Source organism: Heterocephalus glaber, unplaced genomic scaffold (genome assembly GCF_053883595.1).
Source record: "Heterocephalus glaber isolate CG9 unplaced genomic scaffold, H.glaber_assembly_v1.0 deba00001460, whole genome shotgun sequence".
Lineage (NCBI taxonomy): Eukaryota > Metazoa > Chordata > Mammalia > Rodentia > Bathyergidae > Heterocephalus > Heterocephalus glaber.
The window spans coordinates 1,185,022-1,212,537 of record NW_028258307.1 but is presented as its reverse complement, the minus strand read 5'-3'; the positions used below and the strand labels follow the sequence as shown (position 1 = coordinate 1,212,537).

Here is a 27,516-nt window from a genome sequence, read left to right as displayed (position 1 = left end):
TCATCTCACTATTATGTGTAAAAGTAAAAAGTGTGAGAAAGCAACCTAAGTGCCCAACAAGAAGGGAAGGCTTAGCAGCAATGAGGGGTCCGGTGAGCTGTTGTGAGAGTAATTATGAAAATCACAACTGTATTAAAAAGTGATTGGAATATATTAAGAAGGCTAGTGAACAACTGTACACCCACTATGATCACAACTATACATTTTAAACTTTTGGAGGGGCATGCAGAAGTAAATAAATACAGCTCTTGAGACAGAGAGACTACACCTTTGTTTTTTAAACTCCTTTCATGCTCTATTTTTAAAATGAGTAATTTTGAATGAAAAGCAAGGAATGCAGAGAGAAGGGGGTACTCACCAGGGTCCCTACATCCCAGCTCTCAGCTCTGCTTCTGGCCTATCTCACCACACGGACCTGGGTTTATTCCTCTCTGCGCCCCGGGCCCCATGACACACAGGAAGTGGCACAGAGTGATGGCCTGGTGTCTTCTGCATCGGACTTCCTACGGCTCTGCTCAGCCGCAAACAGAGCTGACTGACCTCATTAGACCATGACTTTGACCATCAATATTTAACAAACCAAGGGAGCTGGAGACCTGGTCCGAGCACCATCTGTGGACACTCAGTAGCAGGAGACATTTGCCACATTCAGTGTCAGCCAAGCCTGGCTTTCCTGTGCACACATAGAAGCTACTGCATCACTCTCAGGCTGGATCCCAGACTCAGACATGATTTCTGCCATTTTAAAATAAAACTCTCCTGTGTCTAAGAATTGTGCTATTTTCCATACAGCATATCCTAATTTTGGAAGAGAAAGAAAGGAAAATATTTATTCAGAAAGTGCTTCATATTTACATAGCACCTAACGCTAATGAAACATCTTCTCCGCTCTTAATGATGAGATTAAGGTGTAAATTTAGAGCTCCACCCACCAGCCTGGTGCGTTCCTTGTTCAGTCCAAGTCTGTCTGAAATAAGTTACCAGGCATCACCAGCTTTCGGAGTCAATGTGTGGGATCTATTTTTTCCCTTCTACCGTGAGGCACTTTCCAGTAACAGTTCAGCTACTTCCCAGGGCTCAGTCAGAGAAGGTCCCCATTCACTTCTACATTGCTGCTGGGACTGTGGCCAGCTTGAAGGGAGGGGAGAGGTTGCGCACATGCTAGATGGCACAGTTGGCCTTCTCTGTCTTGCTCACACGTTTGCAATTGGTCAACTCCTGAGAAAACAGAGCTTGCTCTTGCGACAGACAGCCTCCCAAAGAATGGGCCTGAAAAAGGCTCTCTGTCTCTCCACTAGTAAAGCCCAGGCCTTGGGATCTGCTGTCCACCTGCCTGAGCTATCTCTCACCTCCCAGCTGGTGGCCCTGCCTGGTGGCCTTCCCCCAGCCTCCTCTGTCCCCTTGATGACCTCCCGCTGCTCCTTCCAGGCCCCTCCAGGTGATGCCTCCCCTGTCACCCCAGAGCAGTCTGCACAAAGCTCCATGAACACCACCATTTGCCTCTCCCGTGACCCCACGGGTCTGCCCTGGGTCCCTGGGCAGCACTGGGAGCCGTTAAGGGTACGGGCCACATCTCCGTGTCTCTGGAGACAGGCCAGGTTCATTCTCTCTCTCTGCAGGTATAGCTGGGGTGCCTGCTCTGTGTGCCAGGTGCTGAGTAGCTGGGTTCTCCTCTCCAGGAGCCTACAGCCCCTTCAGGGAGCCAGGCCCATGGAAATGCTAAGTGTGTGCGTGTCAGAGGCAGAAGGTGTGTGCGTGTGCACTACTGTGCTCATCCTCGTCCTCACATGATCTCATCCGCCTGGGAGGATTGACCGTTCTCATTGCACAGACATGATAGAAAACACCCTGAGGGGTCATGAGGCTGCTCAGGGTCAGGGGAGTGGGGGGTGGCAGGGGCTGAGGATGGGGGACACCTGGGTGGGAAATTACCCACCGCTAGGCCTGGAGAGGGTGCCTGCCCTGTAACTGTCCCCTTCTGCCCAGCCTTGCTTGGCTACAGGACCAAGCTGGCCCAGGTCTCCACAGTGTCCTCAGGAGAGTCCCGCCCACAGACTGCCACGGTGGACCTGGGCCAGCCATGCCTGCACCACTGGTCCTCCCCTCCTCCAGCAGACCTCAGCCCACAGCCATGCTTCCAGAGGGAGCTTCTAGGAGGACACCAGTGGCTGCTCCCTTCCGTCCCCATCAGCCTCACTCTGCGTGGTGGCCTTCGTTCCGCTGTGCCATGAAAGGCCTCTCCAACTGCTCTGTGGAGCTCTGCACATCTGAGAGACTGGCATTCCCACAGTGAAGGCCACAGACCTCTCCCTCACCTCACTTGGGGACCTGCGAGGATGCCCATGGCAGGTCCCATCCAAAGCCTACTGAGTCCAAAGGGCTCCAGGTGGGGCCCAGGACTCTGTTTTCTCCCCCTGCTCACCAGTGTTAGCGCTCCACCATCCCAAACTCTAAGCAGCTCTGTCGCAGGACAAGCATCTTCTCCTCTTTGATAAGTGGCCTGAGTGCCCCGGCAACATTGTCATGGGACTGACAGTCACCCACGTGCCCTGATTGGAAGTCAACATATTGTTAGATGAAAAAGATTTTTTTAAAGCCACTGACCCAGCAGTTTCTGAATAGTGGCTCAAACACAGTTACTTGAGGAAGAAAGGTAGCACTGCAGGGAAATGGGGATGGTCTTGGCTGATCCGCAGGATATTCTGGAAGGCTAAGGACTAGCGAGACCTGCCGGAGGCCCTGCCTGTAGATGTGTCTGGCACACAGTAGATATTCAATCAATGATTGCTATTATTATCCATAAGCAGCAGCCTGCAGCAGTGGCAAACTTCAAATGGGGGGAGGGCACTCGACAGAACTACATCCCATCATTTCATTATTGCAATCATCAAAAGCCCTCTTGTGGCATGAACACATCACACCCCACCCAGCACACATCAAGGCAACCCTAGGCCGACAGGTCTCAAATGTCAGAAAGAAGAAAAAGCTTTCAATGACAATAAGTCAAGTTGCACACACTAGAAAGAGACACGGTGAGGTTAAGTGACTTACCTCAGCTACAAAGCCACTCCCCAGCAGAGACTGGAATCTAATCCAGGTCTCTGGCATCCCACTGATCCTATCTCTTTGCTACATCCTGCTGCCTCTCCAGTGAAAGGGGAGACTTCAAATAAAAAGCAGTCACTTGTCTGCTGCTAATAGAGGCAGCAGCGGCATGGCTGCCGCCGGCATCCTCTGAAAACACTTAGCAGCAGACATGCCTGAGAGAACAGAGCCGGAAGATCACCTGGCCAGCGCTGTCCTGCAGGGACCAGTCATGCCCTTCTTGGCCAGCTCCAGGGAATGGCTCCACAGCCAGTTTCTTCAGAGCTGGTACAGTCTCCCCTTTCCTCCAAGAGGTGCAGGAGCATGGGCAGCAGAGCCCAGCAGCCCTGAACTCCTCTCCACGTTCTCCCCTCTGTCTTACCCTCACCCCACTCTTCCAGAGGCCAGAAACCTTGTACACTGTAGAGTCCTTCTGTACACAGCTCATCTGTTCCACTCCTACCGGATCCTGTAATAGCTTAGCTGGGGCTTCAGCATTTAGCTCTTGCTACATCTTCCTTTGGAGGCCACACTCAGCGATGGTCTCAGGGAAGAGGACACTGGGCCTCCATGCTGGTTAAACCACCCTCATCCATTCCTCCCCTTCTTCCTTGCTAAGAGAAATCTGGTCCTGAGTTTCCTCCCCCAGGGTAGGCTCTCAGGCTCAGGATAAAGCTACCCCACTTCTATTTCCAAGGATTCACTCTAAGCTCAGCAATATGACGAAGTCTCGCTGTTTGCCATGATGGGTACTTGGAGTGGGAGTGGGTATGAAAAGGTTTCTTCTTTCTTGAAGAGAAACACAGGAAGAGACTTCCCCTCCTTCCTCCAGACCCTGACATTTCTCAAGACACCAGGAGAAAGGAAAGTCATCTAGTTGCCACAAAGGGAGCCAGCCTGACATTCTGAAGATGACAGAGCAAAAAGACAGAAGGAGCCTAGGTCTTTGATGTCACTTATTAGCTCCTGAACTAACCAGTTCTAGAATCACCTTCCCCAGAAACTTCATGGTAAGTGAAACACTTTCTTTGTCTAGGTGACTATGAAATGAACTTTCTGTATTTATAGCAAAATCATCCTTAATGATTGCCAATCTTTCTTCTCAAAATGGTCTTAGCATTTAATTAATGAGATAGAATATTACCAGCACTAGTTTCCGAGCTGCACATAAGATCTACATATTACTAAGCACAACGTTTAGCATTTTAGAAATTCTTCTTGAGTGAATGGGATGTAAACTGGACTCCTTTGTTTTTCACATTTCGATTAAAAGAGTGGCCTGATAATAAACAGGAAGGACAGTGATGCAGTGCCACCTTATTCATGAGCATAAACCAGCAGGGTCCCTGAGAGAGGGAGAAGTAGGCCTGTAGATCGAACTTTCACTGTGGTATGGCACATTTTTACTGTACTTTTACACATCCATGCCTTACCTTTCCTTCCAGATTGTAAGTGTTTGGGGTGCTGGGCTATGGCTTATATTTCTCTACCCCCCCCCCCATATCTTGGGGAAGGCCTTGTGACAGGCATACGAGTAAAAAAAGGACAACTGATCAATGCTATACACCAGATAGACTGGTGTGGCTGAATAGAATAGGACCAACCTGCTCACAGCAGGCACCTGGTCAAATATCAGGAACAAGGGATACTACTGTGGTGTTTGGGTGAGGATGGCCAATTCAATCATCTACGAGTCGAAGAGGAGGAAAAGGAGTCTAGGTCATCCCTTCTGTACTAAAGGTCACACGATGCCTCTGGGTTACACACCTACTTGGTGATGGAGTTTGGGTTACAGGTGGGATCTAGAAAAGGAGGACAAATGTCTTCAGATCTAGGTTTAGTGGCCTCCTGACCCCGAGAACGTCAGCAGGTCCATGTGTTAGAGCAGAGGACACTGATCCAAATGGTTCTACCGCAAGCATCTCTCCCTGGGCCTTCTGGAGCACTTGGAAAACAGCAGTCTCCAGCAGTTGTCACATGCATGTCCAGAAGAAAACTGAAATCCCCAGTGGTGCTGTGATACACTGGCAGAGGCATGGAGTGTGGGCTGGCCCAGTGAGAGATGTGTTAGCCTGCATCCTCTTTGGGGAGGAAAGGCCCGGGGACTGGTCTGTTACAGTCTTCTCGGAGAAATGTGCATGGAACCAACACAGCCAAAGAGGTGGCCACTGTGGCAGTGGGACACTGTGTTCAAGGTGGAAAGCAACTTCCAGACAAAAATATAGTCACACACGGGAGGGGACAGGACCGATGACCAGGGTTCAAACCTCACTTCTGCTGCTTTCCAGCTGGATGACCTTACACAACACTTCCATAAGCCTTTGTAGTACTCTCTGTAGTCGGGCACAATACCGTATAGTGACAACTAATGCTTACGTATCATCTTCTTGAAACAGGCACCGTCAAACCATTTTACACAGTGAAACTATGCCAACTTCAAGGGCTGTTTATAAGGCTCACAGGAGGTGACTGTGAAAGGGCTTGTTAACCCGAAGGCACAAGGCAAAGGTTAGTTAATTAAAGTGAGGCCTGCTTCCCATTTTTCTTTCTCAAGAGCCAAGACCAGTGATGGCGAACCTTGTAGAGCTTTCACTGATAACATACAGCCAGCCGTGGTATGAGTGCCATAGGGCAGAGCGCCACTCCCACTGGGCTAGAGTGTCCCCTGGGGTCCCCATGATGAAGGGTCAGTCTGCTCTAATAGCAAGATCACCTCTCAGAAAGGACACAATCTTTATCTAGGCTCTGAGATTGTTCCCCTGTCCGTGCTCAGGGATCCTGTTTGTCTCGGGCTCCGTTTCTTCCTTTGTTTATTGCCCTTACACGTGCTGAGTCCCTTCAGTGTTGTGGGCTGCTTCCCATGTGAAACCCAAGACCTTGAAGAGAGGCAAGTAATGACAGAACAGAGTGGGCCGGAGGGGGACAGTGTCTTAGTCCCTTTCTTGTCACTGGGACACAATATCCGACACCCACAACTTAAAGGAGAGGTTTACTTTGGCTCACAGATTTTAGAGGATTTAGTCCACTGTTGCTGGCTCCAAGAGAGACATAGTATCGCAGAAGGGTCTGGTAGAAGAAAGCTGCTCACGTTATGGCTATGGAAGCGGAGAGAAAAGGGAGGTGCCAGGGCCAAGAATACACCCTTCCAGGCCACACTCCCAGTGACACCTCCAACCAGGCCCCGCCTCCTCACAGCACACTCAGCTGCTCTCATTAGTGATGAATCCACAGACGAGTGCAGCGCCTCGAGATCCAATCACTTTCCAAAAGCCACACCTGTGAGTGCATGAGAGTTTGGGGGAACATTAGCAGACAGGCTGGGCACACAGAGCGCAGGGCATGTCTGAGACCATGGAGAAAGCAGTGCACTGAGGCGCAGTGGGACAACACAGAAGGGGAGTTCTGGGAAGACCAGACTCCAGCCCTGACCCCACCCACAGAGAAGGGACCCTGCCAGGTCTGAGCGACCACCCTGCACCACAGATGTGACGTGATGGAGCACTCAGATGTCCAGGCACTGCAGGGGCACAGCGGGGATGAGATACTGCTCCCTGCACAGAGCCAGGCACAGGGAGACCATGGCATGGGATGAGCAGGCACTGCCCAGTTGGAGGATGAGTCAGGAACAGCTCAGAGGGAGTCACATCCAGCTTCAAGAGGAATAGAAGTGCCCGAGGGACAAGCACCCTGGGATGGTCAGCCCTACCCAAAGCGCCAAGAAGGGGTGGCATGTCCACAGCAGCATTTACACTGCACAAATCAGGAGCCACATATGGGCTTGACCGAGGCCAACCAAGAGAAGCTTCTGTCTCCCCAGGTCAGAGGCCTGGAGGACACCCCAGGGCGGCTGCTTCTGTCCTCCACTTTGGATGAAGCTGCCTAATTACAGCCAGCTGTCTGTCAGATCTGAACAATGTTCGCAGACAAGTGCTCAGGGGTCAGCGCACTAAGTCCCTGAACTGCCCTGACCTGGACACCGAGAGCCAACTGCTCCTCAGGGCAGGAGCAAAGGTCAGTCCTGCCGCTCTGTGCTTCCCAGCCCTCTGCCCCTTCCCCTTGTCACAAGGTAGAGCACACTGTGTGGGACACCAAGATACGCACTGCAGCTAGAAGTGTCTACCCTGGTGTGATGGTGATACAAAACTTACTGAGTGATTTCATCATTAAAATATTCTCAGTTGCATATTTTCATCTTTGGAACCCTAGCCTGCATTTTCTATGAGGCAATAAATAGTTCTTTAGAAATCGAATTCCCGTATTTTTTTTTCCCTTTTGCTTTGAAATTAGAGTAGTCCCCTCATGAAATGAGTTTGTCTGTGTCAAGATCTGAGTCAGGAGAATTGGATCCATCTGTACATTCAAGTGCCTTTTCTGGTTAGTCCTGCAAGCCCAGCCACCACACCTCCAGGCGGAGGTGGAGCCAGCGGACAGGACAGGGCAGGGGAGGGAAGTGGGAGCTGCTGCTATCACACTCAGAGGCAGAACGGGCAGGAACACCCAGACCCAACCTCCAGCCCTCATCCTTTTCAAAAACAGAGCCCACCTTTCTGTCACCACCGTGCATGGAGCACACACACAGCCAAAGGAAGCAAAGGCACAAGAGCAATGTCTGCCATTCGCCGATCTCCTCCCAGAGCCCAAGCATCCTGCTAGATGATTTCAGATATCATCTCCGGTCATCTGTGGGATTCTGTGAAACAGCCAGGAATTCTGTTTTTAAGACAGGGAAACTGCGACTCAGAGAAGTCAATGTGCCTGAGGTGACACAGATAGTAATGGCAGAGCTAGCAGGCTGGTCTTTGCTGAAAGGCCGAGCTTTCCCCGGGATAACCGGTGTGGATGGCACAGTGAGATGCCTCACTTGCCACCCAACCGCACCCCTCACAATGCGTCTGAAGGGAAGCGTGGTTAGGTGCTGGCACCAGGGAGGCTGGTGGCTGGGCGATGTCACACAGGCCTTGTACAGGGGCCACCTTTGCTCACTTCTCTTATGTGGAGCTCGGAAACAAATGCTTCAAAGAAAGAAGGCTCCTAAGCTGGTGCAGGCTGGCAACACAATCCAGCTCATCCATCCACACACAATAAGCAACCCAACTCAAAAAACCAAAGCCCAAGCCAAACCAAGCTCTAGATGGCAACTCAGACTGCATCTCCATCAGTGATTGCAGGGCTGACATTCAGTACTAACCAATTCTCTTCTGACTGGTAAACTGCAAATACTCCAGCCACACCCCCTGCCAGCTGGGCCACCTCCATATCCTGGGACTAATCACAGTCCAGCCCCTGAGGGTTCTCATGGCCCAGCAGGGACTCCAGCCTAAGGTGATGTCCATTCAGATTAGCAGGGTCCTTGCCTTACAGGTCCTTCAGGAGGGCGAAGATCACACCTGCCTATCTGGCCCTTCTGTTCAGTCAATGGAGGGTATTAATTATCCAGCAAGCAGCTCCCGCTCTGTCACACATTCTGGCTGTAAATCCATTACTTACCTGCAGCCTCTAAGCCCAGCTGTGTTTGCAATCATGGCCCTTGAAAAGCATTGCTTGGGAAAAGTGCACCAACTTTTATGATCACATTCGGTAGACAGCCAAGACTGGGGAACTGAATCTAATACCTGGGGAGCCCCAAGAAAAAGGCATGTGAGGCCAGGTAGCACAGGAGGAAGATGAGTGCAAAGGGACACTGAGGCGGGAAGGGTGCCCCAGTGATGCACCGTCCTCAGGCGGGGGGCGGGGTGCAGTGGGGCTGGAGGGGCCCCCTGACAGCAGCACAAACGCAGACTCAATACACTTGGGGGTGCTGGGAAGCTCATACTGACATTTAAATTCCAAGAGCACTCGCTGGGCTTTTCCACTGCTCAAGAAGAAAGGAGGTGTGCTGTGACGAGGGAGGAGCCTGCATGAGGGAGGAGCCTGGCTTTCCTGAACAATGTTCCTTTGAAAGCCGCTCGGGCCTCCACTTAGTAGGGATCACTGGACCCTAGGATCCGTGTCTGGCTGCCACTGGCTCATTCCTGACTCTTATTTACCTCCCCAGCCAGCAACACAGGAACGCCAAAGTTTCCTCCAGAGAGCAAGAGAGAGGAAAGCAACTTATTTTTCCTTCTTTTTTGGTCATATCATTCAACACGGTGAAGCCAGGACTTACTCAAAGTTTGGAATCCCTGTAGTTTTGTTGGCCGTCCAGTAGCCCTCTCCCATCTGCCCGGCCCCCATCACCCAACAGAGCAGACTTGGCAGGAGGTGTCGCCTCAGGCCCCCCAGAAGGGGAAGGCTCCAGTCCCCTCTCCTTTGTTCTGTGCCCCAAGATAACTGGGGGAGGAGCAGAGACTCCATAAGAGATGCTGGCTGGAGGGGCTAGGGTCACACTGCTCAGCCCTGTGGAGGGGACTCGCCAGGGCTTCCCCCGCCTGCCGTCTAGTTCCTTATCCAATCTCTCTACTCCTACATGTTCATTCTTCCCATACCTCCGCACACAGACAGCCAGAAATGGATTCTGTACATTGCCACCCAGTAGGATGACCTGCAGATGCCATTCACACTGACCTTAAAGGAAGAGGACCAGCATTCTTGAGGACAGGACTCCTGTCCTGAATGCCATGGTTCAAAGGAAGCTGTGATAAACCCACTGTTCCAAAAGATGGGGATCTACCAGCAGATTCAGAATGTTCCAAAGGGGGATCCCGGGCTTCCTGGAACACTATGGGGGTCCCACTCCTGTGGAGAGCCCAGCCCAGCCTCCATGTTCAGACAACCTGTGAACATCTGATCTCACACAAGGTCATTGTCATGAGAAAGAGCAGGTCCTCTTCGCTGGAAATGCTTGAGAAGAGGAAGCGCAGGGACTTCTGTTCTGGAAAGAGTGACCCTTCCACCCTAGGGTTTCAAGTAACCTCCCTAGATAAGGCAAAGCCATGGAAACACACCGTCTATGACTGATAGCTGGGAAACATCATGTGTAGCCAGAGTGTGTGGGAAAGGAAGGGACAGGTGGAAGGTCAGCAGCACCAAGAGCTCAGAGACACCTGTTTGAAAGAGTGCAAACAAAACTCCATCCAGTGTCATGTCAGGAAGATATTTCAGGCTCACACCTTGGAAAATTGTGCTATCAGAAGGGATCTTCAAATCCGAACCTGTGTATCAGCTTACACATAATAGAGATGTTGTTAAATATCCACTTGAGGCAAAAAAAAAAAAAAAAAAAAAAGATTTTACAGAAACTCAGTCTGACATAAAATGATAATTCTGACCTAGATCCTTCTGCAAAAGAATGAATCTCTCAAAACCAGTCTTACACAGCCAAGCATAAAACAAGCTGTTTCATTACAGGTGATTTCAGATCACGATGCCAGCCCCGTTTATTTGGCCCACACCCACACCTCACATGGCTTTGTCATGTTACTAATGTTTTGTGGCACTGCCTTCCTCTCCAACTAACAGCAAAGTCCCTGGAAAAGTGAGATCATGGCTGATGCACAGCAGTCTGGATTCTTAGTAAATGTAAGGGCAGAATGGCTGAAGTGGGACCTAATATCCTTTCTTCCTTCAGGTGACAAAGACAACAGGGGATGCATGGTGCTCATGAAAATCAATGAGCTATAGACATTAGATATCTAGATTCAAGTGACAAGGATTAAACCATAATCTTAACATTGATTTCAATGCTTTGGATGTACAATCTGAGACTCATTTATTTCTTCAGCCAATATTTAATGAGCTCCTGTAAGTACAAGGCATTAAAAATGAATGGAATGGTTATCTGTCTTTCAGTGTCTACTCTAGCAAGATAAAATAAACTTTAATGTGAAAAATTTCATATTAGAGTCAAAGCAATCTGGGGATTTTATGCAAATTTTGATTATTTGTGGCAGGGCAAATCAGGATTGGCTATATGTGCTTTGCACATGGAAGATCCTCAATAAATGGATGGATGAATGGATGAAAAGGGGAGCAGGAGGGCGGGTGGATGAATGGCTCAAGTGGACATTTAACAACATCTCTGTTATGCGTGGGCTGATGTACAGGTGTGGATTTGAAGATGTCTTCTGATAGCACAATTTTCCTAGGTGTGACCCTGAAATACCTTCCTGACCTGACAATGAATAGCACATCGATGGGTGGACGGATGAGGAGGTGAATAGGCAGATGGAAGGGTGGGTGGGTCAGTAGGAGGATGGGTGGGTAGGTGGATGGAGGGGTGGGAGAGGCAACATTTTAATAGGCTTTGAAAGGAGAAGTCCCATTTGTGTAGTTAAAGGGATACAGAGATTTCGGCCAACAAAGCCACACAGGCCATGACAGAGGAGCACTGAGCACAAACTACTACCCATGGCTGGTCCATCAGGTCCCCAAGGGGTGTGCTAGAGCATCAGGTGAGACTCAGAGGCAGGGGCCAGGAACAAGGGTCACAAGCACCGAACCAGTAGTGTCTGACCTGCAGAGCTGGCAGAGGGACTGGAACCCACACATCGGGTAAACAGGAATCTTAGAGAGCACAAATTTTTTTTTTTTTTTGGCACCAGGGATCGAACTTGGGTCCTTGCACTTGCGCAGCAGGTGGCAAAACCACTGAGCTAAATCCCCGGCCCCAGGAATTTTAGAATGCAACAAAGAAATACTTACAGGGACCCCACTAAGTGCTTTCTAAAAGGAAAATATTCAAGCATATAAGGATAATAATAGTAATACCCGGAACACTTACATAACCACCTAGGTTTGTCAAAATTTAACATGCATTCAAAGCTTTATTTTATTTTTAAGAAATAAATCACTTAACACATAACTGAAACTTTTTCCATATCCCTCTCTATTCTACTCCCCTTCCTGAAGTAGCAGCCATTGCATTGAATTTTCATTAGTCACTCCCATGCATATTTTCAAATTTTTTACTAGGTATATAGTTAGCTGTATATGCACACGTGTATGAATACATGTCATATGTTCGTTACACTGGATTATGAAAACTTATGCAGATCCACAAGCTCTTGTGCAAAAACCCTTGTAGTTCAGAATTCCTTGTCCCTTAGAAGAGTGGTCGAGTGCAACATGCCCACTGCGGCCAAGGCACAACTCCATTCTGCAGTTGAGTGCACAAATACAGCAGGTAGGATAAAGTCTAATTAACAAGAAAACATACTGTCATGTTTTTCTGACATATAACCTTGTACCAAACTTAAGAAACATTTTCAGAGTTTGGTATGTGGATTGCAGATAAGGGATTGCAAACTTATGGCACTTTTTAAAAAATTTTTCCGATTACAACTCAGGGTAAGAAATGGATTTTCCACTGGAACTTACTGAGCCCATGTGTGCCTGGGCAGTCACATATGTACACATACACCTGCAAATGGAAAACTAATGTTTCCTTAACACTATGTGTGAGGCACTGGAATGTGTTGTTTTATTGCATTTATTTTGTTTTTGGAATTCTGGCTGTAGCCCATTAAATTAATGTCAGAGCCTGCACAGGACACTTTGACCTGAGTCCCCCTTCATAGGTGGGGGTGAGGGGAGGACCCTGGCTGGACAGATCACTGCAGTGGAGGAGGGGTGGGGGTCGGGGGATAAAAGGAGGAGGAGGAAGTGCAGCAGTTTTCTGGGTGCTGGCCATGGTGCTGGCCATCAAAGACTAGCAGGAGACCTGCACAGAATAGTTTGAAGATAAACTTCCCGTGGGTGTGGGTCAAGAAGCTCACTTCATTATGCTTCTGGAGAAACCTCAGCCAGAAAAGAGCTCAGACTCCCTTCCAACATCTCTTGATTTTTCTGGTCTGCAATAATCATAAGTAGGTTTTCCATTGTGGAATGGAAGGACCAGGCAGGGTTGGAAAGGCCACACATTCCAGCCAGTTGAGCTCTTCTTGCAGGAGGCATCAGGCTTACGGCCAAGAGGACACCTGGCTGGACTGCCTGTGCCCACTGCGTGGGCCTGGCTCACAGTCAGCTCACGGCAGTGCAGGACAAACCTCTCTGGCCAGAGCCCTCCCCTGCCCAGTTGTCAAGCCTCCCTCTCTTCCTGCTGAACTCACACAGAAAGGACAATGTGGCCCTTTCCTTCTGGAAATTACCTCCCATGCATTCACATCTGGTTTAAGTATTTTAAACAGGAGAACAATATAAAAGCAGTGTAATAACTACCTCTGGCCATTCTTCTTTCCTGTTTAAAATTTCATGTAACTAAGGGACTTATTATTCACAAACTTTAGCACTTTATACTTCATGACCTTTACATTACCTTCTTTTTGTTTTGGGCATGTATAATTTCCCTCCCTAACTGATCAGAGGGCCTCAAAATCAGCAAAGAACCTCTCCTTAGGATCCTCTGTCCACACCCTCACCCCCAAGTCCCCCCTTCACATCACACACTGAGGGGCACAGAGCTGGCCATAGTGGGGCCAACAGCAGGGCCCCCACCAACTGCCAGACAATAGACACAGAGTCCTCATAGCCTGCTGAGGTGGCCGAGTCCTTACCTTTATCGCTCATTGTCATCAGCATTAGAACTGCCATTTCTGAGGCTTCCAGAACCCTAAGTTCCTTGCTCAAAGCCATGCTCTGCCAATACCTTCCGTCTCACTACTGCGGGGAGACTGTCTCCTCCTTAAAAACACAGAATGCCACTATTTACCAGGCAGACACTAACCCTGGTTTGTGGGCAGATTTCTACAACTCCAGCCTGGAGAAACAGGAATGTATTTGCAGTGTGAACTGATAGCTTGATTTTGTGCACAGATATAATCAATCTGCAAATATCTATCTGAAATTCTACGCTCCAGTTCACATGAGGGCCTACTACACATCAAAGAGTCATGAATCTTGGTTTTAAAAATATACAAATGTGATATATTATTGAATATGTTGTACAGTCTTAAATTTGGTTTATGCTGTTAAAAGCCACTTGCTGTACCTAAGGCAGAAATGAGAATCAGCCATGGAACTTGGAAATAATCACATGCACATTGGATAATGCCAAATGGGGAGACTGGTACTTTTGGAGAACCAGTGGGATTCTGTGGGGAGCTCTTCCAGCACACTCAGTTCTGGATTCCCTTCCAAATAAAAGCCAGAGCAGCATTCTGATCCTTTTGGTTAACAGATGGTCATGACTATGAGAAAACACACCCACTTCACTGATAAAAGCTAATGTGCAAAGCAAGCCAAAAGAAAAAATACCTACACCTTGGCTCTGCTCCTTTGAAAGTCTTCAGACTTGTAGAAGATATTTTAAAAAACAAAAAACATGATTCAGTGACTCTGAGCTGTAACCCAGGCAATGGTAATTTTTAAAAGCCCAGATTATTCATACCTGGTTAAGACTGGACCAAATTTAATTGAGAATTGCATTTTTCTCAAAACCACTGCTGCCAACTAACAATTCCACTGTCTTCCAATTAAGTCTACAATTTAAAATAACTTTAATAGTCATTTTATATCAGGAGTGGGAAGACATTTTTAAGCCTAAAAGCAGGAGAAAGCATAAATATGCTTCTTCCTTGGGAAAATACCAAATGGCGATGGAGCTGGTGCAGTAGGAGGCCCCAAAGGCCACCAGGGGCCTCATGGTAGCAAGGCTGAGGACAAGGGGCAGATCCTGTCACCAAACTGGGCCGGCTGTCCGAGGACGCTATAGTCAAGTGTCTGGAGGACAGTTGTCTCTTTTCCCTGCCTGCCATGGAGCTGAAATGACTGACATCTTCCTGCGTGCATCCCTCAGGGACAAAGTTCTGAAGATTACGCCAGTGTAGAAGCAAACTGGTGCTGGCCAGTGGCCCAGGTTCAAAGCATCTGTTGCTATGGGAGACTACAACAGTCACACCAGTCTGGGTGTAATGTGCTCCAAGGAGGTGGCCCTGCCATCGGCGGGCCCACCATCCCGACCAAGCTCTCCATTACCCTGCATACAGTCTATCAGAGGAACAAGATCTGCAAGGCCCACAGCACCCCTTGCAAGGGGGCCGGCTGCTGTGGCTCTCTGTTGTGCATCTGACCCCTGCCCCCAGAGGCAATGGCATTGTCTCAGCCCCTGGCCCAAGAAGCTGCTGCTGCTGGTTAGCATTGATGGCTGCTATGCCACTATCACACCGAGAAATTTTGCCATGGCTACCTCTGATGCCACCTCCAACACCTACAGCTACCCGACCCCGAGCTCTGGAGTGAGACTGTTCACCAATCTCCCTACCAGGAATTAACGGCCATCCTGTAAAAATCCATGCCAGCATCTCCAGCCAGAGGACTCAAGCTCCAGCAGTAGCTACAACATAGGGTTTTATACAAGAAAAATAAAGTGAATGAAACCTGAAAAAAACCAAGAAGGATAAAAGTTTAAACATTTGACTAGATAAAAGTGTAAATTTTTCTGACCGTCAAAAAATACAATAAAGTTAAAGAACAAATGAAGGAAATATCTATGTAAGTGACAAAAGTTAATTCATCAATGAATACTTTAAACATATCTTTTGCATTGATAATTCCACTTCTTGGTATTTATCCTGAAGGAATAAACACAGATGTACATCGAGATTTAGTACAAGGATTCTTGCTGCCAATATAACACATTAAACAACAGAAAACAATTTAAATCATCATCAATAAAGGACTGGGCAAAGTATACTACAACCTGATAGAATGCCAACTAGCAAAAATGCCCTTAAATAATGTTCAAAATTTGGTAAACTACTCATTCTAATATTTTTATGTGAGAGAGCAGTTTACAAAACTTTAACTGTTGAAACAAAACAGCGCGATCATCTCATTTTTTAAAAATATGTTCACACATGACACTGGCCCAATTGTAACATCTGTTATCGCAGAGCAGTAGGAGGACAGTGAGTCTTTGCTTTACACCTTTCTTCATTTCCAAAGTTTTGCAGTGAACACTACTAGGCTTCTAAGGAGATACTATTAGGGCACTGCAAATGGAGGCTCTCATTATGAACTGAATAAAATACCAAAGGAATTGAATCCTTCTGGGCCACCACTGGATCACAGTGACCGATGGGAGGGGCGGTTTGGCAAAGGAAAGCAGACAGACCAATGGCAGTAACCAAGCAGCCTTTTCCTGAAGGATGGACCTGAAAGCCAAAGGCTGCAGGAGTCTCTCTGCCTTGCATCCTATTGGCCGGGCACCTGTGGATAGCAGGGAGGGCAGTGGGGCTTAGCCCTGCAAACAACACCTGTGATGTCCTCACTGGAGCCTTCCGCTCCTTGCTCCTTGTTCTGCAACATTAGCTATCTCTCATTGTGTACCTATGAAGAATACGCATAAGATCTCCACCAACTCTGCCCAAACACCAAATCAGAACCTAGCCAAAATCTGGGTAGGATGGTACACAACTGTGACCCCAGCTACTCAGAAGGCTGAGGAAGGAGGATCACAAGTTCAAGGATAAGCTGGGCAACTTAGCAAGACTCTGTCTCTAGATTAAAAAATAAAAAAGGGCTGGGGATGTAGCTTAGTGGTAGAGTGCTTACCTAGCATGTCTGAGGCCTTAGGCTTAATCCACAGTACTGCAAAACAAACCAAAATCAAACAAACCCAGCTGGTTTGCAAATTCTGAGTGAAACTGGACCCACTTGCATATGGTCTGTATGTCCTTTGTATCATCTGACAGCAGCACCACTTCATCGACTGATGCCACTAAGGTCTCGGGCTGTGGGTCCACTGGAGGGCAGATGGCTGCTTGCGGTCAAGTTGAACTTCCAAACACAATGAACTTAGTTTCTCATCAGCAGGACACCTGCCATGTGCAACTCGAAGATTGCACATGCATTTTACCTTTTTACATCTTTAGTCTCACTCATAAAGTCTCGAGACATAATTCTAAGAAAAGTATTTGTATATTTTCCCTTTGGGTTTCCAAAGCTATCATTTTAGGTTCCCCCACTCAAGATGCCACAATGAAATCACAATTGGTCCACTGCAAACACTCCATGGGAGGTAGAGGTCTGCTTCTAGGACACCCTGTGGCCACTGCCTCACTGTGCCTGCTTCCATACATGTCAAACTGGGTCACACCAGCACTGCCAAGCTCCCAGGACAGTTAGAAAGTTCCTCTGAAAACAATGCATGCCAAAGTTCTCGGCAAGCTGGAGACCAGCTAGTACTAGTGTGCAGAGTGGGCACCAGCAGCTGGCTTCCCTTGTGAGCCAGTTAGAAAAGAGGGTCCCAAGCTCTGCCCCAGAAGCACTGAATCTGGATCTGCAATTGGATCAGATCCCCAGGTGGTGTACTATGCAGGAGGAACCCAACAGCCCTTGCAGGGTTATCTCCAAGAGCCGGTACATGAGCAAGAGGCCCCAGCAGGCAGGATGAGCATCAGGTCCTAGTTTTATCAGTCTCTGGCTTTCTCCAAAGCCACTAATGCCACGCATACTTCTTATCATTGGAATGGTAAGCCAGAAAGCACACAGTAGGACTTTACTTTGGTACTCTCATAGCTGACACAGGAATTGTTTCATCAGAACTAGGCAGAACGGCTGTGCCCATAGGTTAGGGTTACTTGTTCACACGTTTCCATCATACTCCTGTTTTCAATATTCACTTTTCAAAGAAAAGTTCAACGGACCTCTTTTTGAGTATTTGAGTTATTTACTTTTGAAGAATTCATGTATTGCTTGCATACATGAGACCAACTGAGGATTCCCACTCTTTTAGTCCGTTCACATTCTTGGAGAACTAGTTTCCCTCTCTCCCCCTTTCTTTTCAATTGTAAGTGGAGGAGGGATGAAAGAACATGTTTTATTGTGTTTCAAGAGTTGCTTTTTAGTAAGACTTTCTGGGTCCAAGGACTTTCTTAAAAGGTGTGATCAAGGAGAAAACAAGCTTAATGAGAGCTCGGTCCCCCCAAGCACCCTGAGGTGGGCTCTCTCATTCCACTCTGCCCCTGCCGCTTCCCCATGAACAGCCAGGCTCCACGAGACAACTCTGCCCCTCTGCATGTAGCTCCCACGCTCCAGACATCCTTAGCCTCGGGATGGCAGGAGGCGATCTTGTCCACCAAACTCACGCTCTGAAGGCTGCCCCGCCAACTTGCAACCCTGGCCTGCAACCCAATGCCGGGCACCTTGTTCCTGCTTGTGAGTACCCACTGGCTGCAGGATCCACTGAAATGTTTTCAAATGGTGAAGTTTAGTATTATCCTGAGTGAACTCCAACTGGGGGGGCAGGGATTGGAGGCTCTGGCCTCAGGGGAACACTCAAGCAGAGACTGAGCCAGAGGCAGGTGTGGTGCTGCTGGCCAGAGCAGTCCTGGATGGGTATCTTTAAATCCAGAGTCTTTCAAATCTCCAAATTTTTCTACAAGTCCCTGGGTGGAAGCAGGAGGCATTCATTCATCTACTTATTCAATGAAAGAACACAAATTCCTAACTCATCAGGGCTTGTTTTAGGCCTTCAGGAAACAGCCTTGGACAAACAAAGACCCTGCTGTCCTGGAGCTTGTACTTTAGTATGTGTGCATGTGCGCACTTACAGGGAATCTGAAATGTCACGTCATGACCACTGCCATGAGGAAAGGGAGATCAGGACGCAGGCCACTCCGGACAGGATGATCAGAGAAGGCTTATCTTCAGCAGAGACACAGGATGCAACGGAGTGAGTCCTGCATCCTTAGCAAGGGGAACAGGAAGTGTAAAGGCCTGAGAGGGAGAAGAGGGGAGGACGATGGAAGAGGTGCTACAGCTAGGGAGAGCTCATTCTTAGGGAGAATGAATTGATGACTCCAACTGAAGGCAAGCCTTCCACATAACAGGACAGAGTCCTTTAGCTTTGGGTTCTTCTCATTGTATTTAGTGTCCAACCGCTTAGCCTAGAAACCATTCGGCGAACTTAAGATCACAAAGTGGCTGAGGAGGACAAGTTGGGCAGGCCAGGGCTGAGCAGCCCTGAGTGCATGAATCCAATTAGACCACTTCAAGGGGGCTTTGCCTAAGACAATAAAAAACGAGTTAATGTTCACACAACCCTCGTAAAGAATGGCTAGACTGAGAGCAGCACCAGAACCGAGCTGCAGGATTTCCAACTTCACTGAAAACTGTGTTGTCACTTTGATCTGCCTAATTAGAGTAGTAGAACTCAGAATCAAAGCAGTTTCACAAGAGGAAACTAGAAAGTTGTTTTCAGTTTACCTTTGACTCGTGCTAATCATCTTAGATGGCAAAAGCTTCTGTTGGCACTGGCTTAGGAGTCTGGCTGCAAATGCAAATCACCTGCAGCAGGTGCCAGGGCAGGGGGCACACTGGACACAGACCAGGGGGCCCTGTGGTTCCTGTGCCTGCAGCCGAGAGAGCCCCATCTATGCCGTCATCACACAGATCCAAAGGGAGAAGCCACTGTGCAAGGGTTTGAAGAGTGCACACAATGCTTCAAGCACTCAATTCTAGTACTGTGTGTCCACCTACAGACATCTGAATTTCTAAAATGTCCATGACCTACAACGAGGCAGTAACCGCTAAGAGTAGAAACTATCCAGGAGAGTCAATGAAACTGAGTTTGTAAGAGTGGAAAAACTGCAAGAACCCAAATAACAAAAACTATAAACGATTTAATTTCCAGCAAAGGGGAGTTAGTTACATCCATAAAGTGGCTGTCAAAAAGGATCCTGCTAGTGTGGTCCCTAAACTGGGAACACGAGAGATCAGAAATGATCATGCTTGGTGTGTCAACAATAGTGTGACAGTGAACTTCGTTATATTCTTCGGCCTCGTTGGCAATTTTTACATACCATATCTTTACCAGATTTAGATATTACAAGGAATAGTGAGTATAAGATACAAGTTTTAGCTCAGCTGCCAATGGCATTTTTAAAAAGAGGGAATGGCAGCTACTGAATCCTATTTAATTTTAATTTACATAGATATATCCAAGAAAGAAAGCACAGAGGAAGGAAGAAACAATTTGCCACAATGGCTTCCTGGAGAAATGTTGAACACTTTCTTTGGTAGAAGAGTAAAGCAATGTTCCGACACCTGCTGTCATTTTTGTACAATCATTAAGAAATCCCACTGCTCAGAAATTCAGTCATGCCAGTCAGAACTCTGCTGAGTCAGGCACACGAGGACCTGAGGGATGGGTCCCCGCCACCCGTGAGCTGCGCACTGGCCTGCACCCGGCCGGGTATTGAACTAATTGGCCACTTCTCAAAGAGAGGAAGCTATCCTACAATAATGTCAGTATTTTAATTATGTTCTTGAACATTCCACAAAGGAGGCACTTTAAATCGTACAGTCACCCTTTCCGTAATGCGGATTTGTAAGGTAAAAATGGCCACTGAAAACCAATCAAGAGTTGGAGAAAAACTCTAATTTCTAAGGGAAGTCCGAGACAGCATTTAACCAAAACTGAAACTCAGCTTTGGAGCAAGACTGAGTACTGGAAAAAGATTAAGCTTGTAACTTTCACCCTGGCCCTACAATCACAATCTTGCCCTTTCTCTTCAAAACAGAAAACTGCAAATGTACCACAATCTTTATGTCATATTTTAGTGAAATTATTTCAATGCATATTGGTTTATAATCTTTTTCTCTGCTGCAAAATTGGGAATGTTGAAAATATATAATCCAGAAGTTTCATGGCAAAGAGCACCATCCAGTATTGTGAAATTTAAAAGCCCGTGAGGAGGGTCTTGGACTTACACCCACGGGAAAGGATGTGGAGCGAGGCGACACACAAGGCCAAAATATCTCTCCAGCCAATTTCAGTTCATTCCGTAATATCATTCTTGCTTTCAAGTCCCAGGGAATACAGGAAGCAGGTGTCCGCGTCACTAATCACAGCCCAGGGTTTAATAATTCAATGTTGGGTCTACTAAGAAAGTCTCTAAGGAAGACACTTAATGCAGATTATGGTGAGCTTTCCCTAATGAGCAATTCAGTAAAAATTCTGCAATATCCAGGGAGGTAACGGTAGGTACTTTGGAGTATTATAAACCATATAAAGATGTTTCCTCCAAACTTCCTGCCTACAATAGCAATTTAGGAAAGATGCTCTTGGAGAAGACAAGGGAAAAAATTCCAGGGTCTTCCTTGGAGATCACTCTACAACACCGTATATAAAGCAATTACCAGATGGGCAGGCCCATGAGTTGGCTCAAATGCATCCTTCACATCTGCTCCTTCAAAGTCCTTGCATCCAGTTAAACTAGCTAATAAAGGCAGTCTAATCACACAGGACTGTGACATATAGTCAATCCTACACCCGATATTATAGATGAGCAGAAATAAAAATAATGTAAGTTATAACTATTGCATCATTTTGGCCATTTATTGGTGTACAATTCTTGTTGCTAAGTTGGTGACTAGTTAGCAGTTAGAAAATAATCAGTAAGGCAGTAGAAATGATTTCCTGAGTCTGTGTGGTAGTGTATCTTCACATCATCTGAGTTTTCAGTTCACTTTTACCTCTATAACTACCGATAATCTGTTTTGAGAGATTTCCAGAAAGTTTTGGTTAAGAGTTGGTTGAAGTGGGTTAATTCTAGCCACCACGTCAGGCTTTTAAAACAGTATCTCCCATGGTACAACAACACTAAAGTGATGATCTAAACTTTCCCGTTTCCAGACAGCCCAATTATTGTCCTATGAGTTATAGGTCATGGGATAAATGAAATTAAATGGCAGACTTGACTCCTCAACATGTTAATACTTACGGAACAGTTCCAGGAAACCACAGCTCCCAGACTCTTGTTCACAGACCAGTAAAATATTTTAAAACTATTTTTAGAGAAGGCAGGATTATAAACTTTAGATTTTACAGAATAAAGGGCATACAGCAGTGAGAAAGGCATACGAAGGGCAATCTGAAAAAGAGTAACGTCTTCACCTTGCCCTTGTTTCAGCCCATAGGACACAGCCTACCTCAGGGGAGCCCTTCCTTTCCCTGAGCTACATGTCCCCCATCCTCCCACCTTACTACCAGTGCTAGCGCTGGGCAGAAAAGCTACAAACCCTGACTTAGATTATTACAGGTCTTTTAATTCATTTCCTTCAACTCACATGCATTTTCTTACACAAAAATTTATTAACTAAAAGCTGCTTCAGAGTACAAAGTCACTTTATTCAAAGTTTGCTCCATATACAGAATCTGTTAATGGGCATTTCCAGTCCCACCCTACTCCCCACACTTGGTAATTACAAAGTTCAGAGACACTCACTGGAGAAAATACATGGACCCTGATTACACTTTTATATATGGAAAACACGTGCATGCCAAGCAGCTCTAGGGAATATTTGTACATTATATGAAAAGTAAAAAGTCATGCTTTAAAATTTTTCTCAAAAATGAAACTATTGTTTAAAATAATTAGACCATTTAATTTCATTAAAGTCAGAAAATTATATGCAGTGTATCCTTTTACAAATAACACATAGGCACTGATTATGAAACTATGTGAAAATCTTAGAGAAATATCTTATTTTTATTATGTCAGTATAATATGGTACTTTTTAAGCAATTATAATTTTTTTGAAGACACATACAACAGTCAATGTGGGTTCGAGTGGGCCTAAAAAGAGGTCTCATCTTGACCAATCTTTCCATCAGAATCTTAACACAACGCTTCCTCTGCATGTTTTACCAGCACCCAAGGGAAACAGGTGGGGCTCCCAATGACCTCCTTCACTGGACACCTCCTGCACCTAGCAAACTTCTGAGTCAGCTCTGCTCAAGGCACAGAACAGAGCCAAGGACGCTACGTCACCACCACGGCCGAGGTCGCCTTTAGAACACAATGCTGTGAACTTAGATGGGGAAGCTCCCAGACACAAGCCTTAGACAGCCAAGATCCCTAGGTGTGGATCTGTTCCACTTCCCCCCAGAGAGGGAGATGGAAATAAAAAGCAAGACACAGACTCTTGCAGCAAGGCAGCTGCAAAGCTATTCTCAGCGGGACAAAACCTGACAATGGGAGGAGAGAAGGCTAAATTGCAGGTGATGCTTCTAACCTTGAGACAAACAGGCTGACACTGGGCCTGCTGGGAAGTGGCCAGTGCCCCTGGGGAAGAACGGGCAGGACAGACGAGTCCGTCATGCACGTTCACGCCAACACTATGGGACAGCCGTGAAAACACAGCACGGGTGCTGAGGTCAGGAGGTGGAATTGTGAAGCATACACTGCAGAAACCCAGGACATTATACTCAAAAAGGAACTTAAAAAAAAAATACCTATAAATCCTGAATAAATGATGCCTAACTTTCAGCTGGCTCACTGATCCAGGCCCCTCTCCACTAGACTATACTGAAATGTTTCAGAGGTGAGTTCTGTTCTGCTTACACTGAAGGTACATGTTATAAGGCTACTTCATGTCTACAGGTTCAATTCAGACAGACAGATTCTGTCTCACATATAAACAGCAGTGCTTCTCAAATGGGCTATGTCAGCCCCTGAAGATGCTCTTCCAGCTACTCAGTCCCAAGAGCAGAGTTTCTTCAGATTTCTTGATTTTCTGAGGATGATCTTCCACATGAGCTGGATTTTGCAGGAAAGTGGCAGTGAGTGACAGGGCCAGCAGGTGAACTGAGGTTACACAGGAAGACTGGAGCTGTTCAGTGCACTTTTTTGTGGTTGAAATACATTTCTAATAATATCAATCAGCTGCATCCATTCTGTGTCGACATATAAACTGATAATATTCTTCTCTAAACTTATAAATGAGTGAATAAAACTGAGAAATAATCATACATTTGGAAAGAAAGGAATAAAAATAATCTGGGAATCTTGACAATTTTTCTGAAAATATGCTGCAAATTCAAAAGTCACAAAACAACAGAATTCCAAATTTCCAATCTCTATTTTACTTTGAAGTATACAGTTTACAGCATGAATCTGATATCCTGAGACAAGAGAAGGACCCAGGGAAGAAACTTTCATAGTCATCAGAAATTTTAGCAAAAAGCACGCTCATTTTAAAAACAAGGCATTGATATTCAACTTATTCTGAAATAACCCTTTCACCAGCAGGAACCCAGGGCTCTATGTCCTCTTGTACTTGATGCACGCTTCGCAGACCATTGGTCCATTTCACTGTAAATCTCTTGACTGTGGCTGCAGGTCTCTGTGTTGAAACAGTAGCATCCTTCAAGGCCGATGTCCCAATCCAAGGCAGCAGAGAACTACTGACAGAGCTGCAACGCAGTTGGAGCAAGGACAGGAAGAGGCTCTTTCTTCAGATCAGGGCTTCCTGACACTCGGCCAAGAGGAGCCCTTGCACACCTAGAAACCACACAGAAACACCAGGTCTGTGCAGTCTTCCTGCCAAGAGGAGCCCTGGATTCTCTTAAAGGTCTGACAGGAGTTTGTCTAAAATTCCAAAACACAAGGGCTATGGTTTTAGGTCACTTTCTCTGGGTCCCTCTAGGCTTAGTGTACCCGGACTCTCACACCTCTGTTCCTCCTGGGATAAACGGAGTCAGACTTTGGATTGTAAGCAGTGTGTTCGGGCGTGAAGTGCAGTGGCTCAGGAATGTACAGATTTCCCATGAAACACACATTAAAATCCTCTTACAATATAATGTAGGCTGACATAAGACTTAAAGAGAAAATTTCATTTAAAAGTTCCTAGGAAGCAACCATCAAAAACTGGTTATATGCAGGTACTAAATTCTCTGCAATCCTCAGTATTCTACTGTATTTCCTGAAGTTACACAGTGGGGACAAAACAACTTTATTCATAACATTTTTCTAATATCCCAGGTATTTTTTGGAATTAAGTAAATCTTTGAGCCACATACCTCTTTAGAACCCACCAGAATAAAATCAAACTCACTGTTTGGAAATGCATCAGTATTTCTAAAGATCACATCACTATCCTTAAAACACTGCCACATGCAGTGTGTTACCCAAAACAACAAAATGCCTCTTACTGAGGCATCTTGCACACCAGCTTAATTCCCCAGGAAAGTAACTTCCTTCCCTCTGTGCATTTTAAGTTGGCGCTAAGAAATTTAAGCCCACCCACCCCTACTTTGTATTGTGAGGTTCTTAAGTTTTTCCCACTCTTGGGTCTCTTTCACTTGTACGCAGTTATTAGAATCTAAGAAGGTCTTTAAAATATTCATTCCAGTAGGGACTAAATTTTTTCCTGCCTGGGTAATTCCTTCTCTGTATAGCAAATGCCTAGGCCCAGTCAATACTGTGGCTAGAATTGGCTCAGAGGAAACACCTCTACTGACAAAAGTACCACAGAAGGCAAGTTTTTAAAAGGCCAGCTGAAGCCAGGGATTTAGCTCAGTGGTTCCGGTGCCTGCCTCGCAAGTGCAAGGTCCCAAGTTCGATCGCTGGTACCAAAAGAAGGAAAAAAAAAAAAAGGAAGGCCAGCTGAAATGGGAAAACAGCTAAATAGGGAACACACGTTTAGATTAAAATGTAACTTGATTTAAAAATAAAATCTAATGTGTTTATTGTGCCTGCTATTAAACATACATCAGCCAATTCCTCTTATAACAAAGCAAAACAAAAATGGGAGCAGGGGTAATGGGCAGCCCTTCAGCCCCTGAAAGCTTTCCAACAGAAATGTGAGGAAACATCTATTGGAGGCGTATACTGATTTCATGAATTCTGGATAATCCCCTAATAATAAACCTTGCAATAAACTCATATGTGAATATGTTCTCAAGCTATTATCAGGCTCCAGTTCCCTGCACTTTCTTCATCTTTCTCCTTCAATCCTTTCCGAGTTGTTTCTGCATGTGGTCTTACAAATCGGTCTTGTCCAGACTGGGCCACCAGAGAAGGGCGGCAGCCATATTTGATCTGTGTCCCCCAGCATGTTCTCAAGTCTCGATCCCAGCAGGGGCGGGCGAGACTGGGAAGAGATGGGCGCCATGGCCCCTCACAGGCCATCTACCACTATGCAGCAATACTAGCTCTCCGTCCGTCCCAAGGCTGAGGTCACCCCGGCCACAGCCCAGGCTTACTGAGCAGTCCACAGCTGGACGCCGTGCTCAGGTACATGAAGAAGTGACCTTTCAACTTTGGAGGAACACTGAGCCTTCTTGGAGACCAGAGGGATCCCCTTCTCTACCTTATTCATACCGCCTACCTTTTAGCTCCTATGCAGTTCGTTCACCTGATAAGAGGAAGGGGGAAGCAAGGAGGTGAAAACGAACAGCTCTTTTTCCTCCTCGTTAGCATTTCTGTCCTATATAATGTCAAATTTTGAAAACTGGCAGCATTTTGCCCCAAGTGTATTTGGATATAATTTGGGTAGAATTTGCATATTCTAATATAGACTGTTTCCAGGTTGAAATTTTGTAATTACCACCTTTTGGATTGTCACCTGATGATTTTTTCCCTCTTCTTTATGTCTGAGCAATACTCTGGTCTAAGTAACATACACTGCAAAGTAGAGAGAAAAGAAGACAAGCTAATTGAACAGGCATGGGAGGAATTACTTAACTGCCTGAGGAAATATGAAATCCCTAAGATCCCCAAACCGTCAAAAGAGTATGGCACTAATACTGACAGCTAACAATTTAAGACATGCATGCCAACTTAAAAGGACAAAGTTCTTTTATATACTTTTATTAAATTTACTATTTCACCTACTAAGTAATCATATAACTTCCAAGATTTCTAATTATTTCCAACATATTCAACTTAGGGATCCAAGATTCTGAACATGCCATCACCAAAAAAAATTGCAAACCTAAAAAACAAAAAAGGGAACAGAATTAAACAATGTCAAAGGAAAAGACGTTCTCAGAAAAGGTATTTACTTTTAAATTTTCAAAACATTTTAATGTTAATGTTTTCTCTCATCTTACATTTATAGCTCAAGTCTAATAGTAACGTTTTACTTAGAAACATGGAAGTTTATCAAAATAAATATTAAGCATCATACATATTACCTATTTAACTATCTAATATTTACTGGGTGAAAATATGTTCACATTTACAATGTGAAGCTTTAAAATGGCACTAGTTCTGTATTTTCTTATGGAAGCTATCACCATAATGACATTCAAATGCATAAATGAAATTACAGATTTTGTTCCTGTACAACTCATACCTTTAGAAACTACTTTTTTAGCCAATTAACAGTAGTTAAAGTCTTTGTCGTTCCACATTAACTTCTAGTACATGAAATAAGAAAGATGCTCTTCAAAGATTTTTCTAACTTCCAAACAGCCCAATCTAGTTAGGATTTTTATTAAAAAATTGGGAGTAAGTGAAAGAAATCAGAACTTCCCAAAAGATAGTTATCAGTAATTGTTTCTCATTAAAATACTATTACTACACAAAAATGAAGTACACTGAAAGCTCTCCTACAATAGGCTTAAATACCACGCTTAGACCAGCGTATTTACTGATTTTACAGAAAACCAACAGTTCTGAGTTCACATGTATAGAAACATAAAGCTACACATGAGGAGAGCTGGCAAAACAAAGAACTCGGGGCTCCCCAGGGCCCCCTCAGAATGGACTGGGCTGGCCTTCCAGC

General features: G+C 46.0%; 1 protein-coding gene and 1 long non-coding RNA gene across 2 annotated transcripts in view; both read right to left on the bottom strand.

The window, feature by feature from the left end:
- Xkr6 (XK related 6) overlaps positions 1-27,516 on the bottom strand; it is a 234,740-nt gene that overhangs the window by 135,078 nt on the left and 72,146 nt on the right. The window lies entirely within an intron of this gene.
- LOC147826863 (uncharacterized) overlaps positions 22,112-27,516 on the bottom strand; it is a 76,219-nt gene continuing 70,814 nt past the window's right edge. Inside the window, exon 2 of the long non-coding RNA XR_015453347.1 lies at positions 22,112-26,721. This is a non-coding gene — a long non-coding RNA (uncharacterized LOC147826863). The remainder of the gene's footprint in view (positions 26,722-27,516) is intronic.